General features: G+C 32.8%; 1 protein-coding gene across 3 annotated transcripts in view; it reads left to right on the plus strand.

Annotated features, from left to right (window-relative positions):
* The window catches only part of LOC114335594 (serine protease inhibitor 88Ea), a 164,680-nt gene that overhangs the window by 15,218 nt on the left and 131,618 nt on the right, over positions 1-17,844 (plus strand). The window lies entirely within an intron of this gene.

Raw genomic sequence — 17,844 nt, forward strand, 5'->3', positions numbered from 1 at the left:
TAATCAATCACCCTGTATTATGTATTTTATTTCATTTTATACATAAATAATATTTAATACAGGGTAATTGATTATATGATAATAATACATAATACAGGGTGATTGATTAGTGGGGTAAAGCTTAATAGATCCGCTATAGTAATATAATAATATAGCAGTAAAAGTCAATAACAAAAATTGTAGACAACTTTGAGATTCACATTACAAAATTAGTTAGAATATTACAGGGTGTTCGATAACCTAGTGGCAGACCAAACTTCTTTTTTTAATGCAACACCCTGTATTTTATTTTATATTCGAAATTTACTTAACTGTCATATCACAAAAATATAAAGGTTTGTTATGTTATACAGGGTATGTACAAAGTTATAACCAATTTTATATGAAAATCGTAACAAGTTTAACATCCTTTACAAATAAAAATAAGCACAAGAGAAATGGTTTATTGGTGTCATATTTTTTATTGATTGTCAAAATTTTCAGAAATGATTAACATTGCTAATTTTCTTTAAACCTTTACATTATTTTCGCAGTAATTTTAAATGGAACACCCTGTATTTTATATTGCTTTTGAAAAGTGCCATTACCCTATTTTAATTTTTATACAACAGTCCCTGTGCCTAAAATTAGTTTTCGAGATATTTTCATTTTTAAGAGCAAATTATTACTAGGTGTCTAAATTTTTCCAAATTTTAAGTAAGACATGACCGAATTGTCGAAAACTGACAGTTCATTATGATAAAACTGTTATTGTGTTATTAAATAGTTGAGATGAATTTTACTTTTGAGGAAATGGTTGATCTGTCTGGATATTGGGAAGTGCAATAAAAATGCGTTATTATCAGTAACAATTTATCGTGAATATGAACGGTTCTCTGAAAGATGACAACCTACAACAGCAAGCTTTGAAAGATTAAAGGATCAGTTTAACCGCCTAGTTGAGTTGCGCATAAAAATACGAATCTACAAAAAGTACTGTAACAGGGAAAACGAAATGAATGTGGTTGCTGGCAGTTACTGAAAATCCCCATACAAGTATACGAAATATTTCCAAAGAAAAAGAACAAACTTAATACTCTGTGCAAAAAATTCTTGTAAAAGACAGAATGCACTCTTGCCGCATTCAAATGCACCAAGAACTAATTCAGGCAGATTTTAAAAAGAGAATATTATTTTGAGAATGGGCCTTTGATAAAATTAATCAACAGATAGATTTCTCGGATAATGTACTATTTGGAGATGAAGCTATGTTTCATAAAAACGGTTCAGTCATGGCTTACTTAAAATTTGTAAAAATTTAGACACCTAATTAATAATTTCCTGTGAAAAATAAAAATATCGCGAAAACTAATAAATTTAGACACAGGGAATGTTATATAGAAAATTAAAGTACGGTAATGGTACTTTTCAATAGTAATATAAAATACAGGGTGTTCCATTTAAAGTTACTGAACAAATAATGTACTTGCGTTTTAACTCACCCTGTATTTGATATAAAGACAATTTGCAGTATCAATCATGTTTGAAAATTTTGACAATAAATAAAAAATATGGCATTAATAAAACATGGCTGTTTTGCTTATTTTCATTTATACAGGGAGTTGAACGTGTTACGATTTTATTATAAAATTGGTTATAACTTTGTAAATACCCTGTATAACATAACAAACCTTTATATTTTTGTGATGGATCGGGTAATTAGATTTCGAATATAAAATAAAATACAATGTGTTCCATTTAAAAAAGATAAGTTTGGTCTGCTACTAGATTATCGAACACCCTGTAACATTCTAACTAATTTTGTAATATGAATCTCAAAATTGTCTACAATTTTTGTTATTAACTTTTATTGCTATCTATTACTATACCGGATCTATTGAGCTTTTCCCTACTAATCAATCACCCTGTATACATGTAGGTAGTTCATATTCTTAAAATTTAAATACGTTATTTATTTAAAATTCTAATTGACAGTTATTTTTAAACAATTTTGAAAGGTAATTCCTGGTAAGTTTTGCTTCAACATAGTATTTTGTTTGACAACATTAAATTGTGTTTGTATTGTGCATGTTACCATGGAAACGGCGATCATATGTATGGAAACCAGAGATATGTCAACAATAGATATGGCTAGGGATATGCCACTCAATGCATCGGGGTGTAACGCCAATATCAAGTACAGTGGTCTAGCTATCTTTGTCTGTCGTGCGAGTGTGAGCGTATCTACCAAGAGGTGGGAGTAACGGAACTACAGTGACACAGAGGCGGCAGCCATCATATGCTAGAGAGAGAAAGCTAAGCGCTGGTAGAGAGAGATCGATAGATCACCGACCAGAACTGTTCCGCGTTACGCTATTTTTCGGACCTGGCCTAATCTATTGTGTTATTATATCTATGATGGAAACTCATTGCAATGGCCAACTTTTTCCACTGCGTGAGATATTGTTCGTTTTGAATGTATGTAAGTAGTGAGAGAAGTTGCACATTGTATAGCATCTATAGAAAAATATTTTTTCCTTACAGCAGGAGAAAACACCAAAAATACTGCCAAAAATAAGCAAATGCGTCAAATTTGACAATTCATTATTTTTGTTTCTATAGTTACGAAACCTGTATTTGGCGGCATCGCGAATATTTGAGTCAAAATAATAATGTCTATTTGAACATTTTAATATATTTATTTTAATATACATAATTTAAATGTTCGATTCTCGGAAAAATAGTATGTATACCTTGTAGGAAAAGCCACATTCCCGGACTCTGTATTGCCTTGTCTCGGCTTGCGCCTCGACGGCAATCTTTACATCGTCCGGGAATGTTCAGCTTTTACTACTAGGTACACAATGTACTTATACGTATATTCACAATTTTTTTGATTTTTTTTTAATAATACACATGTCAATAACCAAACAGTCTAATAGTCAGTAGTACAAAAATAAGGCACCAATAACAGAATCGTGAAAAGTTGTTAGCAACCTTGGTGCAAAAATGTTAAAATATAATCGTAACATTAATGTTTACTCAATCATATTGCACCACCTTTATATTGTTGCAGGAAAGTTACGTAATTGCTCTCAATTTCAATTATGTAATATCAGGAATATCAACCGGACGTGATAGTTTTATGAATAAAAAGTATTCAATAGTCTAAATCACAGACAATAATTTTTCTATAAGTAGACAAACATACATAATACATATATATATATATATATATATATATATATATATATATATATATATATATATATATAACATATATATATATATATATATGTATATATATATATTATATATATATATATATATATATATATATATATATATATATATATATATATATATATATTATACAAATTCACTAGTTACAAGGTATGTTAACATTTTTTCTTTTGGAACAGAACTCATTTTTGTCCTTAAAAATTACAGAAAAGTATAACCACCGATGATGAATGCATAATCTATTCCGGCTTTATAACTAGAAATCTAATGTAGGATAGAGAAAGCAAGATCTGCATTTCAAAAAATGGCTAAGCTATTCAAATGTCATGATTTATCAATACCCATATAGTCTAGTCGCAACATAGGGGGTACCGTGGGCACTTTTAGGTCGCCGCGATTTGATGGTGGTATTATAGGTTTTTTTGGTCGCTGAATCCAATGGAAGTGGTCTTGAAGTCCAAATGTGGTGCGTTTAATTGTTATTTACAAATGATGGTAAAATTAGGTGTTTTTCAGGAATTATTAGAAGCCCTGTAAATAAATGTAGTGTTAAGGTCTTCTCTGGTGTATTTTTGGTCGCTGAATCGAATGCGACTAGTCACGATTACTCAAAATATGTTCTTACTTTGTTAATAACAAAATAATTGTTTATTCGCCGAAAAGCTCGAAATGCGCTATCTACAGCAAGTGTGTTGTCTTTTTCATAATATTTTTATACGCTAAATCGATTGCCACTAGTCGTGATAGCTTAAACCACGTTCCGACTTTGTTATTAATAAAGTATTGCAAAAATAACGATTTCTAGTAGGTACGTTCACTAACGATTTTTTGCTCTATATTTTAAGAAACCACATGGATTGACATGAAATTTGGCATACACGTAGCTAGCATGTAAAACAAAAAAAAAACGATATTGTGCCGATGTCTGATTTTACCATGGGGGTGAATTTCACCCCTTTTCATGGGTGAAAAAAGAAACTTTTAAAATAAGTCCGGAAGTGGATAAACTGATTGATTCTAAGCAACTTTTGTTCTATACAGTTTTTTCACTAAGTCAATACTTTTCGAGTTACTTTTGTTTTTTTGTTGAAAAATCAATATATATTCACTCGCAAATAACTCAAAAAGTAGTCACTTGGTGAAAAAACTGTATAGAACAAAAGTTGCTTAGAATTAATCAGTTTATCCAATTCCGGACTTATTTCAAAGGTTTCTTTTTTCACCTTCGGAACGGGGTGAAACTCGCCCCCAGGGTACAAGCACATATCGGCACAATATCACTTGTTTTGTTTGACATGTTAGCTACGTGCATACCAAATTTCATGTCATTACAGGTGGTTTTTTAAAATTTAGAGCAAAAACCGTGAGTAAACGTACTATAAACCATTATTTTTGCAATAATTTATGAATAACAAAGTCGGAACGTGGTTTAAGCTATCACGACTAGTGACAATCGATTTAGCGTATAGAAATACTATGAAAAGACTACAAACTTGCTATATATAATGCATTTCGAGCTTTTCGGCGAATAAACAATTATTTTGTTATTAACAAAATACGAACACATTTTGAGTAATCGCAACTAGTCGCATTCGATTCAGCGACCAAAAATACACCAGAAAAGACCTTAACACTATCAATTTATTTACAGGGCTTCTAATAATTCCTGAAAAACACCTAATTTTAGCATAATTTGTTAATAACAATTAAACGCACCACATTTGGGCTTCCAGACCACTTCCATTGGATTCAGCGACCCAAAAAACCTATAATACCACTATCAAATCTCGGCGATCTAAAAGTGCCCACGGGACCCCCTATGTTGCGACTAGACTAATAAAAATCAGGTTACTACGATGACGATGTTATTATTATCTTTCCTATACTGTTGTACAGAGTTAAGTCGTTGCGTTGACGCTTACAGACGCCACCTGCAAGAAAATTGAGGCTTTCAAAATGTGGCTTTACCGTCTAATCCTCAAGGTATCTGCCGACCACTTTTCTAATTAGGGTGTTTTGTTGAGAATGCAAAATAGACCAGGGGATTTAGCACTAAAAACACCCGAATAAATCCATTTTTAAATACATCACCTAGAGACCTGCAACTTTTTGAATTGTGTTCTGGATGATGTCAGGAAAAAAGTCTACTATATGAAAATGGGTGGAAATGCATAATTGCATTTTAAATTGCATAAAATGCATCCTAAAGTGCACAAACATGTCAAAATAAGCATTTTAAGTGACAGAACCGACCCCCGGAGTACCAGGTGCTCAGAGTTGCAGCTAAGGTTGGAGGTAGTCATCTGTAGGTTCGAGGGTTATCGGCATAAATGGAGGCAAAAGATTACTTGGAGGTTCTTGGAGTCGCTGAACACGAATACATAATCAAAACCGCATTTGGTGTCCAGTGTCACTGCTACGACACGTCATCTTCTAGCGTTTCGAACGTTATCGGCATTAAATTGATGCAAACAAATATCTAGGGAGGATTTTGGGGTTGCTGAAAACGAATAGCCCATCAGAACGATACCCGAAGCATCTCGTGCCCACAGTCACTGCTAAGGAACGTCACCTTCTGGAGTTTCGAAGGTTTTAGGCACTGAATGCATGCAAATAAATTACTAGACAGTTTTAAGGTCTCTGAATACGAATGCGTCATCCCGGACCACCTGGTGCCCAAGGTAATTGATAAAGCATGTTATCTTCTAGGGTTTTGAGGTTTTTTGGCACCAAGCGCATCGGGGGTCGGTTCTGATGGCGTTTTCTTTTTCAGCAACCCGAAAATCCCCCCGAGTAATCTGTCTGCATTAATTTAGTGCCTAAAACCCTCGAAACTGTAGATAACGTGCCTTAACAGTGAACCTGGTCACCAGGTGTTCCGGTGGTCGGTTCCGATGGCCTTCAGCGACCACAAAAACACCCGAGTAACAAAATCTGGCCCTTAATACACTTATTTTGACACGTTTATACACTTTTGGATGAATTTTATGCACTTTAAAATGCAATTATGCATTTCCATCCATTTATTTATAGTATTCTTTTTTTCTGACATCGTCCTGAATACAATGCAAAAAGTAACAAGTCTCTAGGTGCTGTATTTAAAAAATCGATTTATTTTGTGCTAAATTCTCTGGTCTAAAAAGACTGATAACCGACTAATATTTATATCTACATGTTTGGGCCAGCACATTAAAAGCACAAAGTGCTTATCTCGTTCCCTCTCCTTTCCTAAACCGGAACTGGGTATTATCTGTATCCTCTTCCAGTTTTTTGTCCAGTGTTCCATGCACCTATTATTTTCAGGAAAATTTTAAGTGGACGGCTTATTAAAGATAATGTTCTGTTAATGAATGGGTTGCATGTGTGAGTCCATACTAGTGTAGTAAAGAAAAGAGAGACGTTCTCACAAACAATTTATTTTACAACTGACGACCGGTTTCGCTGTCTACACTTTGCACAGCATCTTCAGGTCCCGGTTAAAGTAAAATTAAATGCTACAAACAACAAAAAACCAAAGTTAGTTAAGTGGTCTGGTTTAAATCAAAAGTTAATGATCAAGCCAATATCAAAGTAATACATATATTTATGCATACATATAAATACCCACATGTACATACGTATGGTGTGTAACCCTCACACTCACATACATGCACGCATTTATATGCAATGGTAACAAAAGTATGTCAAGTATAAGATATATAGTTACTTTCCGGTATAAGGGAAGAATAAAGTAGTATTTAAAATCATACTTTTTCTCTGCACTTTCATCATATTAACATATTAACAAAACATTGTTTTGTTAATATAATATATTACATTCAAATCTATCCCTCTACCAACCCTCCCCCCTCCCTTTAGCAAAGTGCAGAGAAAAAGTATGATTTTAAATACTATTATATTCTTCCCTTATACCGCAAAGTAAGTATATACCTTATACTTGACATACTTTTATTACCCTTGCATATAAATGCGTGCATGTATGTGAGTGTGAGGGTTACACACCATACGTACGTACATCGCTGGTACCTATGATTAATGTGATTCCTAATACATTTCCAGCGAAAATAATAACTCTTTGATAAGTATTGGCGATTACAATTTTTTTATATGCGTGTCCGCGAAGATTATAGCTCCCAAAATAATTATAATGAAAATATTTAGTTCATAATAGATGCCGACGAAAACAATTATTTCTGAGAACTTTTTACTAATTATAATTTTCGTGGACCCACAAACAGAAATGATGTTTTTTGCCGATACTCCTCAAAAATAAAATTTTTTCGCTAACACTTTATTGGGGATTATAATTTTCACAATCATATTATAATAACGGCATTTTTCGGAGTTATACTTTTCGTAGGCGGCGGCGACATGTGGGTATTTATGTGTATGCATAAATATATGTACTTTGATATTGACTTGATCATTAACTTTTGATTTAAACCAGACCACTTAACTAACTCTGGTTTTTTGTTGTTTGTAGCATTTAATTTTACTTTAACCGGAACCTGAAGATGCTGTGCAAAGTGTAGACAGCGAAACCGGTCGTCAGTTGTAAAATAAATTTTTTGTGAGAACGTCTCTCTTTCCTTTACTACAATAATGTTCTGTATTATGAACATCCTGTTGCGTGTGCTGTTTTTGGTAGTGTAACAAAGTTGAAAAATAACTTATTAGTAAAATTCTGTTGAATAGATTTAGGAGTATGTGGAGGGTTTCATCATCAATGATTTTGGTTAATTCAGTAGTTATTTCCATCTAGGCCTATTGCTTTCCCGTTTTTTTCATTTCGAATTGTATGTTCAAATTCTCAATTGCTTGTTCAAATATTCGGTTATGTGTGTTCTTGCAGTTCTTCCTGCAATAATCTCTCATCGTTAAAATATAGTCTCGTTATGTATTGTTTCCACAAATAAAGTTTATCGTTGATTTGATGCCTCTGAGTAGTTTGAGTTTTAGATACATGTATTATGTATATATATTATGTATATACATAAATATTACGTTATATTAATATGTCATACATGCTTAAATTTATGCTAAATCTACAAATACCAATATGATTAAATAATTTTTTATTGCATTCAAGGCTAACCCCATTTCAATAGAAAAATGACAGTTTTATATCAATATTGTAAATTTACCTATATGTATATGGTTAGGATGAAACACTACAAAGTTATTTTTAAAGTAAATACTATTCATTCTGCATTAGTATAATCACTTACATCCTCTGGGTAATTTAAAAAAAACATCCTCTCTTTGCTATTTTTAAAATATTTTAAACGCTGATTATAGAAATATAATATGAGGTAATATCGTAATTTTGCTCAAAGCAAATACTGAAATTTCTATTACTATAATAAATAATTATGATGTCTCATAAAAGTTGCTCAGTTCGTTATAGTAGGGGAGCGAAGTATGCTAAATATGCAGTCACTCGAGCGCTTTGGGGACCTATTGGGTTGTGAGGAGTAGGTCCTAAAACCAAAAAAAGTTACGTAAAGTTTTCCATTATAGTGGGGACTTTCCATTTTTAATTTAATTTTCCATTTCCAACAATCGTTTTTTCCGATTATAGCGCCATCTATCCATAATTTGAAAAAATGTTTTGAATAAAAGTTGCTTATTTTTACGTAAAAAATCCAAATCTGGAATAAAAATTTGGGGCTCCTATTTAAGATTTAAAAGTATCCCCCACTCCACCTCCGTGGGGTGGGGGTGGTCGTGTTTGGTACCATTCGATAGATTTTTCAAAAATATTGAAAAAGTATTTTTTAGTTTTTCGATCTAACGTTCATTTCGCGAATTATTCGCTTGTTTTTTGTGAAACTTTTTAACTCGCCCATTTTCTTACGCCCCGCTCAAATCGTCAGATTTTTGAAATATACACTCTTTTGCATGTCCTTAACTTACCTTATCTTAATCTGACAATTTCGAATATTTTTAAGGATATATTTTTTTCGGACCCCCCTTAACGAACTCAGTGTTTTAAGAGCCAATATATGGTAGAGGTACATCTGCAGGATACCAGGTTTCTCCGCATATGATAATCTGACGTGCTCGAGTAACTGCAAAAATCCCCGCTTGGGCTCCCCTACCATTACTAATAATTAATAAATTTGTATTTTTTATGATGTTGTTTATTTAAGGCTACCATCTAGTCAAAGACCAATCAGTAACTTTTTATAGATCCTAACTTACTATTTAATTTAATCTAAGAATCTAAAAATAAGACATTGCATATTTTCGTTTCCAATATATCCACAAAATTTATTATAAATTATAGGCGAGGCAACAAAGCATTAAACCTAGGAATTTTGTGCAGTAAGATGAATCGTCATGCAACTTTTTGCATTCGATTCGAGAGAGTGTCAGGCAATTTTGTGAACTAAATTGATCTCCGGCAAAAATTTTTGTGCATGAGAAAATGCATTTTCAAAGTGCATCTCGAAGAGATGGAAAATGAAAAATTTAGAACTTAGGAAATATTGATGGAAATTAGTTAAATTTTTATATTTGGGGGTTTTGGAGGTCACTGAAAACCAATTTCATGACATCGATGGTTTCCGAGGTACCTGGTGCCCAGGGTGGAACTCGTCGCCTGCGAAGATCGAATAATTTGCGGGACGATCGAATAATTCACGAAATGAAGATTGGATCGAAAAACTAAAAAATACGTGTTCAATATTTTTCAAAGATCTATCGAATGACACTAAACACGACCCCCACTTCCCCCCTAGAGGTGGGTGGGGGTAACTTTAAAATCTTAAATGAGAACTTCCATTTGTTATTACAGACTTGGATTGCTTACGTAAAAATAAGCAACTTTTATTCGGGACACTTTTTCAAATTGTGGATAGGTGGCGCTATAATCGGAAAAAACGATTTATCGTGATACTATAGGTAAATTGTAGAAACGGTCTAATATCTAGACTAGAGAAATACACTTCCAAATAAAAAAACAAAATATACTTCCTTAATATTTTTCAAGAACCTATCGAATAACATCAAACACGACCCTCCACTCCACCCCCAGGAGGTGGGGTGGGGGTAACTCTAAAATCCTAAATAGGAATCCCTATGTTTTATTGCATATTTGGATTCCTCATGAAAAAATTATTCCTCCAATAACATTTAATTGAAATATTTTTAGAATTGTTGATAGATGGCGCTAATAAATAATGTTTTTCCGATTATAGCGCCATCTAGCCATAATTCGAAAAAATAGAATAAAAGTTATATGTTTTTACGTGAGGAATCCAAATATGCAATATAAAATGGGGGCTCCTATTTAAGATTTTAAAGTTACCCTCCACCCCACCTCTAGGGGGGTGGAGTGCCGTGCCAAGGGCCGTGTTTTATGTTATTCGATAGGTTTTTGAAAAATATTAAACACGTATTTTTTGGTTTTTTATTTGGAAGTGTATTTCTCGAGATATTAGACCGTTTCTATAATTTACCTATGGTATCACGATAAATCGTTTTTTCCGATTATAGCGCCATCTATGCACAATTCGAAAAAATGTCTCGACTAAAAGTTGCTTATTTTTACGTAAGCAATCCAACTATGCAATAACAAATGGGGGTTTCCATTTAAGATTCTAAAGTTGCCCCCACCCTACCTCCAGGTTGTGGAGTGGGTGGGTCGTGTTAAGTGTTGTTTGGTTAGATTTTTGAAAATTATTGAACACGTATTTTTCAGTTTTTTGATCCAATCTTCATTTCGCGAATTAATCGATCGTTCCGAGAATTATTCGATCGTCCCTGGCGAATAGTTCCACCCTGGGCACCAGGTACCTCGGAGACCATCGTCGTCATGAAATTCGTTTTCAGTGACCTCCAAAACCCCCAAGTATAAAACATGAACTCAGTTCCATCAATATTTCCTGAGTTCTAAATTTTTCCTTTTTCATCTCTTCGAGATGCACTTTGAAAATGCATTTTCTTACGCACATACATTTTTTCCGGAGATTAATTTAGTTTACAAAATTGCCTGACACTCTCTCCAATCGAATGCAAAAAGTTGCATGACGATTCATCTTACTGCAAAAAATTCCTAGGTTTTGGGCTTTTTAGTGCTTCGTTGCTTCGTCTATTAGTAGATATTACTACAGCTGTTTCGGCAGTGTCTTTCTTAACCCATTCGGTACGGTGATGCACCCGTGTGCATCATGCTTGACTGTCCGCTCAGTACGGTGATGCACACGGGTGCATCATGAGTTTTCGTTTGCCATATACGGCGGTGCCACCATCTGCATCATATTTCAGGTATTTTTGTTCCGTCCGAATTACCTTATTCAAACCTAAAAGTGGGGAAACCACGATCAAAAGTGGGTGATGTCCAGAAGGAGATTAGATTTAGTTAATTTGATTGGTGATAAGGTTGTTTGGATGTTTGACTGATGGGATTGTGTGGGAGGTGAAGTTACTGTGCTACTGTTTACAACTTACCTTACTATCCCTTTTAAGATAATTTGGATGGAATTTCCCAGATTAGGGGACTGGGACGATATCAAGCACAAAATAATCTGGGGAGTTCCATCCGAATTATCTTGTTTATCTTTTTTAATAATTTTTGTTTAAAATAGTATTTTATGGATAAAATTTAATTTAACTCACATACTATGTAGAATAATAAATTTAATAAAAATAGTTTTATTTCTAAAATTAGTGTTATTATTACATTAGCTTTAATTAGTTTTAGTGTGATACTGTATTTTAACCGATCGCGCGAAGCCGCTCGGTAAGCGCTCGAATCCGTATATAGGAGCCGACTTGCCGAATAACGGTCCGGCACGAAGGGGTTAATAATGCGTCTACACTTTAAAGTCTCTATAACTAAACAGGTTGAGAAGAGGGGAGCTATTTGTCTCAAGTTGGTTATTGAGAAATATAATTTTTAAAATTAGTTTCCATAGATGTCGGTCAGATGGCTCAGTGGGCTGAGGCGCGCTCTATAGACAAATATCTAGCGGATTTACGATCGAGGTTCGAGCTCCAGCCCGGTAATTTAAAAAATAAAAAGGCCAACGTCGTAGTATAAAATTCTATAGAATCTACGACTTGGTCTGGAATAAACTGGTATCTGATCGGCCTATGGAGGAGTGGTACGGCAAGGGATAAGGGCTTGCGGCTTGGTTATACTCCTCCATAGATCCCTATCGAAAAGCCTTGACGACTAATACCGGTGTATATGTATAATTTCAATAGATTGTAATAAATATAGCTTCTTCTTCTTCTTATACTTGTTGTAGATATGCCGATCTGTTAATTCCGACTTTAAAGTATTCAATAATAAATATAGCTTAAGGCCTTTATTATGAATATAAAGAATATGACACTGTTCATTAAAAGAATGATTATGATCAAGAATGTGAAGTGCGTACGTAGAATCTGTTTTGCTATTATTAAAAGTGCTTTTGTGTTCCACTATGGGTTTGTCAAAGATTCTGCGTTTGACCGATGTAACTTTTTGGACAGTCACAACATGTTAGTTTGTATGCATCGCTACCTAATTGCTTTTTCTTTTGGCCCTTATTTTTGTTGATATCTTGCCTGTATATGTGACAGAGCAAAATGTACTGGGTATTTTCTGTCTGTGGTAGTGGAAACACTAATTTCAGGACTTTTTTATGCAGTTTTTGGTTTAGAATTGTGTTAATTGTTTGTTCGTTGTACCCATTGTTTATTGCTATTTGTTTGATGATGTTTAAGAAACTTACTGAAAAATTGGTCAAGTTGCCTGGTATTTCCTGTAAAGTATACTAGTAATAAATGTACAGTTGAGTCCGTGAGTCTTTACACGTGAGTCATCATTTAAAGCATACGAAATAAGTCGGAAATCTATTTCACGCAACAACAACTGACAGAAAGTGGCTACTGTTCCGATTAAGGGTTTTATTATAAAATTTGACGTTATCAAATATATAGAATGTCAAATGTTTAAAAATTTTTGTGCAGAATTACAGCTACATTTGAAGTAGCTTAATAAACTCTTTTATTATTATTGATTAATAAATAAATAAACAATTTATAAAAAAATTCAATAACATATTTTATTTTTGTTATTTTATTCACTTTGACGGAAATCTAAACACAATCATTTCTTTACAGTGTGAATGACGTTAGCATTGTATGTTTTAAATATTAATTGCCAAAATATAATTATTTACCTTAAAATTTCAAAGCCCAATATTGGTCCAAGAGCTGTGAGACATTTTTGAGTAGGTATTTTAGGCAACCTGAAAATTTTTCAGGTGACTCTTCCATGATAGCCTAATACAAAAATGCCGGTCTGGCTGGAGGGTAGCGGTTATTTTCCCCAAACATCCCCCCCAAAGTTAAAAAAAAGGGTAAAAATTGTTATTACAAAAAATATCATTGACGTGACTTTAAAGTAAATTTAAATATTCGAATATAAAGAAAATAAACAGGCCAGGCGATTTGAGGGCGATTTTAACTCTGCAAGATACTTGCATGGGCGCCCCAGGATTATTTTCAGGGGATGCATCTGAACTTCAGAAGATTTCATCTGAATCTGTACATACTATTAACGAGTATAAAATATACAACTATACATGCAACGCTATGCACATTCCTTCCGGACAGGGAAGTACAATTATTATTTTGACAGGGTATTTTTTTAATATCAAAAATAAATATTCTAAAAAAGACAGAATTTTTTTTGGTGAAATTTTCCAACTGCCATGTGATCAAACAAATTACGCGTACATATAAATGAAAAGCGCTATAGGTAAGCAGCAGTGTGAGAAAGAGCGTATACCGATAGCTGTTTGCGTTCTCTGTTGTACCTGAGCGAGTCCGTTCGCTCTAGAAAAATCACGTGACCTGGCGATCCCATGTTGTTGTGTCTCGAAACGTTAGAGTAATTATTATATATTATAGTTTTTTAAGTAACTTTTTCTTAATTAAAGGAAAATAATACGTACTATACAATAGATTTTGCAAATATGATAGAAAAAGACAGATTTATTATTATAAATATATAGGTAGAAAAGTATAAAAGTATAAACTAAATTAATTCTGTGTCCGAATCTTGTACTTGTTCTTCAAATTCCTCATCTGTGCTTAAATATTCACTGTCTTCTTCTTCGTCAGACTCCCCTCGAGACTCAGATTCCTCTTCTACATGATCTGTAAATAGTTGTAATATGTATTTAGAATTAATTAAAAATTAATTAGCGATAATTTAATTGAATTACTACGTATTCTCTGTCCTTTTATACGGAGTCGAAGCCTGGACAATCACGGGCGCATCTGAAGAAAGACTTGCCATTGTTGAGATGTGCTGTTATTGAATAATGTAAAAAATATCATGAACACAGCACGTAACAAACACGGAAACATTAAGAAAGATGAAAAAGGCAAAAGAAATACTCAACACTATAAAGGAAAGAAAGATGAGCCAAAATAAATATTCATTCTCTTCTTCTTCGTCAGACTCCCCTCGAGACTCAGATTCCTCTTCTACCTGATCTGTAAATAGTTGTAAATATGTATTTAGAATTAATTAAAAATTAATGTATAACTAATACTTAATACTTTTCCTTATATTATAAATTACATCATGTTTTTTATTTCTTAGTATATGACCAAAGTAGCTCATTTTTCCTTCCTTCATAGTGGTGAGTATTTTTTTGACTTTTTATCTTTATTAATGTTTCCGTGTTTGTTACGTGTTGCGTTCATGATATTTTTTACATTATTCGATAACACCACATCTCAACAATGGCAAGTCTATCTTCAGATGAGCCCGTGATTCTCCAGGCTTCGACTCCGTATAAAAGGACAGAGAATACGTAGCAACTCAATTAATTAATCACTAATTAATTTTTAATTAATTCTAAATACATATTACAACTATTTGCAGATCATGTAGAAGAGGAATCTGAGTCTCAAGGGGAGTCTAACGAAGAAGAAGACAGTGAATATTTAAGCTCAGATGAGGAGTTTGAAGAAGAAGTACAAGATTCGGACACAGAATCAATTTAGTTTATACTTTTATACTTTTCTACCTATATCTTTATAATAATAAATCTGTCTTTTTCTATTATATTTGCAAAATCTATTGTATAGTACGTATTATTTTCCTTTAATTAAGAAAAAGTTACTTAAAAAACTATAATATATAATAATTACTCTGACGTTTCGAGGCACAACAACATGGGATCGCCAGGTCACGTGATTTTTCTCGAGCGAACGGACTCGCTCAGGTACAAGAGAGGACGCAAACAGCTATCGGTATACGCTCTTTCTCACACTCCTGTTTACCTATAGCGCTTTTCATTTATATGCACGCGTAATTTGTTCGATCACATGGCAGTTGGAAAATTTCACCAAAAAAAACCTGTCTTTGTAGAATATTTATTTTTAATATTAAAAAATACCCTGTCAAAATAATAATTGTACTTCCCTGTCCTGAAGGAATGTACATAGCTTTGCATGTATAGTTGTATATTTTATACTCGTTAATAGTATGTACAGATTCAGATGAAATCTTCTGAAGTTCAGATGCATCCCCTGAAAATAATCCTGGGGCGCCCATGCAAGTATCTTGCAGAGTTAAAATCGCCCTCAAATCGCCTGGCCTGTTTATTTTCTTTATATTTGAATATTTAAATTTACTTTAAAGTCACGTCAATGATATTTTTTGTAATAACAATTTTTACCCTTTTTTTAACTTTGGGGGGGATTTTTGGGGAAAATAACCGCTACCCTCCAGCCAGACCGGCATTTTTGTATTAGGCTATCATGGAAGAGTCACCTGAAAAATTTTCAGGTTGCCTAAAATACCTACTCAAAAATGTCTCACAGCTCTTATACTATATAAAATTAGTTGTGAAAACAACTGTTTTAGTAATATATAATAAACACATATATAAACACATATATATAACACATATATTTATATATTACACATATATAAATATGTGTAATATGTATAAAGTGTAATTTGTAAATAAACTTCAAAACGCAAAAATTCGACAAAAACCGCAAAAAATTCAACAGACTGACAGCCACAAAAGTAAACAAAGCAGAAACGTCAAGCAAATTGTGCTTAACATATGAAAACATACCGAATCGTCTTTTTTTGTACCTATCTCTTTTCAATGCACTGAGTCTAGATGGTTCATAAAAATAACATGTGTTTTTACTTAATAAAAAACGGCAGCTGGTTTGTCATGAGTTTCATGCGTGGAAGAGTTTTAGATAAAAAGTATGTGTTTCATCTCGTCAGGTATTAATTACGCACGGGTAAAGACTCGCGGACTCAACAGTACGTATCTCCACCAATATAAGAACTGTTCAAATACGGGATGTATTGAAATCGATGTTTTTAGATGGTCAAAAATATCTGATAGTAATGAGTTTAGAGGATTGCCCATGATAAGTCCTGCACTGTTGTTGGTGTATACAGGGTGAGTCATGAGGAACTGTACATACTCCTACCTCGTATAGAGGCTCCTATGGGGAATAACAAATGACCATTAAAAAGTGTCTGCTCCCATTGTTTAATAATATACAGGACGAGTTTGGCATTTTGACAGAAATTTTTATTCGTCATAATTTTTGAACGGTCAGATCGATGTGTCTCTTATTTTGGCCAATCGTTACACTATTACCACCTAATCAACTAATTTATTCAAACTAAAAAAAAATCAGGTCCGGCTTTAAAAAAAATTAGTTCGTTTGGGTCTTAGAAGAAATTTCACTCTGTATACGCTTTTTGAAAACTTTAATATGAATTTTACAAATTAGACAAATAGGCAATTAAAATGGCATATTTATTTTTTTCCGCACACGATTACTTAATTTTTTATAAAAAAATCAAATTTCACTATGAATTAAAAGTTTGGTAAAGTGAACCATAGATTTAAAAAAATAACTTTTATCACAAAAATTAATTTTTTTTGCACAAATAAGTAATTTATGTTACCATCCAATCAACTGATTTATTCAAACTAGAGAAAAATCAGGTCCGGATTTAAAAAATTAGTTCGTTTTGGTCTTAGAAAAAATTTCACCCTGTATACGCTGTTTGAAAACTCTAATATGAATCTTACAAATAAGACAAATAGGCAATTAAAATGGCATGTTTATTTTTTCCCCACACGATTACTTAATTTTTTATTAAAAAATCAAATTTGTCAAAATCGGAATTTTAACCTAAAAATGAAAAAAAAATGAACTCACGGTTTAACTCGCTACAACTCTGTTCCATTTTAATATTTTTTTTTCTGAAATTTTTACAGCACATACCTCTTACCATTGTGAAGACTCTGAAAATTGTTGTAGACTTTCAGTCTTCTTCTTGTAAAAGTTGCAAACTTGTAAATCGCAAAAATTAGGTGGAAAAATTTAAAATTTATCAATTTGATCACGTCTATGTTAAACTATAGAGTCCAAAAGAAGTGTTATGGGAAGTTTTAGATCTAGACGTGTAATAGAAAAAAAAAATGGTAAAACTTTTAATTTTAAGAAAAACGTTGTTTTTGTAAATTAATTTTTGTAAAAAAAGTTAATTTTTTTAAATCTATGCAAAAACTTTGCCAAACTTTTTATGCATAGTCAAATTTGATTTTTTAATAAAAAAATAAG

Source organism: Diabrotica virgifera, chromosome 2, assembly GCF_917563875.1.
Source record: "Diabrotica virgifera virgifera chromosome 2, PGI_DIABVI_V3a".
NCBI lineage: Eukaryota > Metazoa > Arthropoda > Insecta > Coleoptera > Chrysomelidae > Diabrotica > Diabrotica virgifera.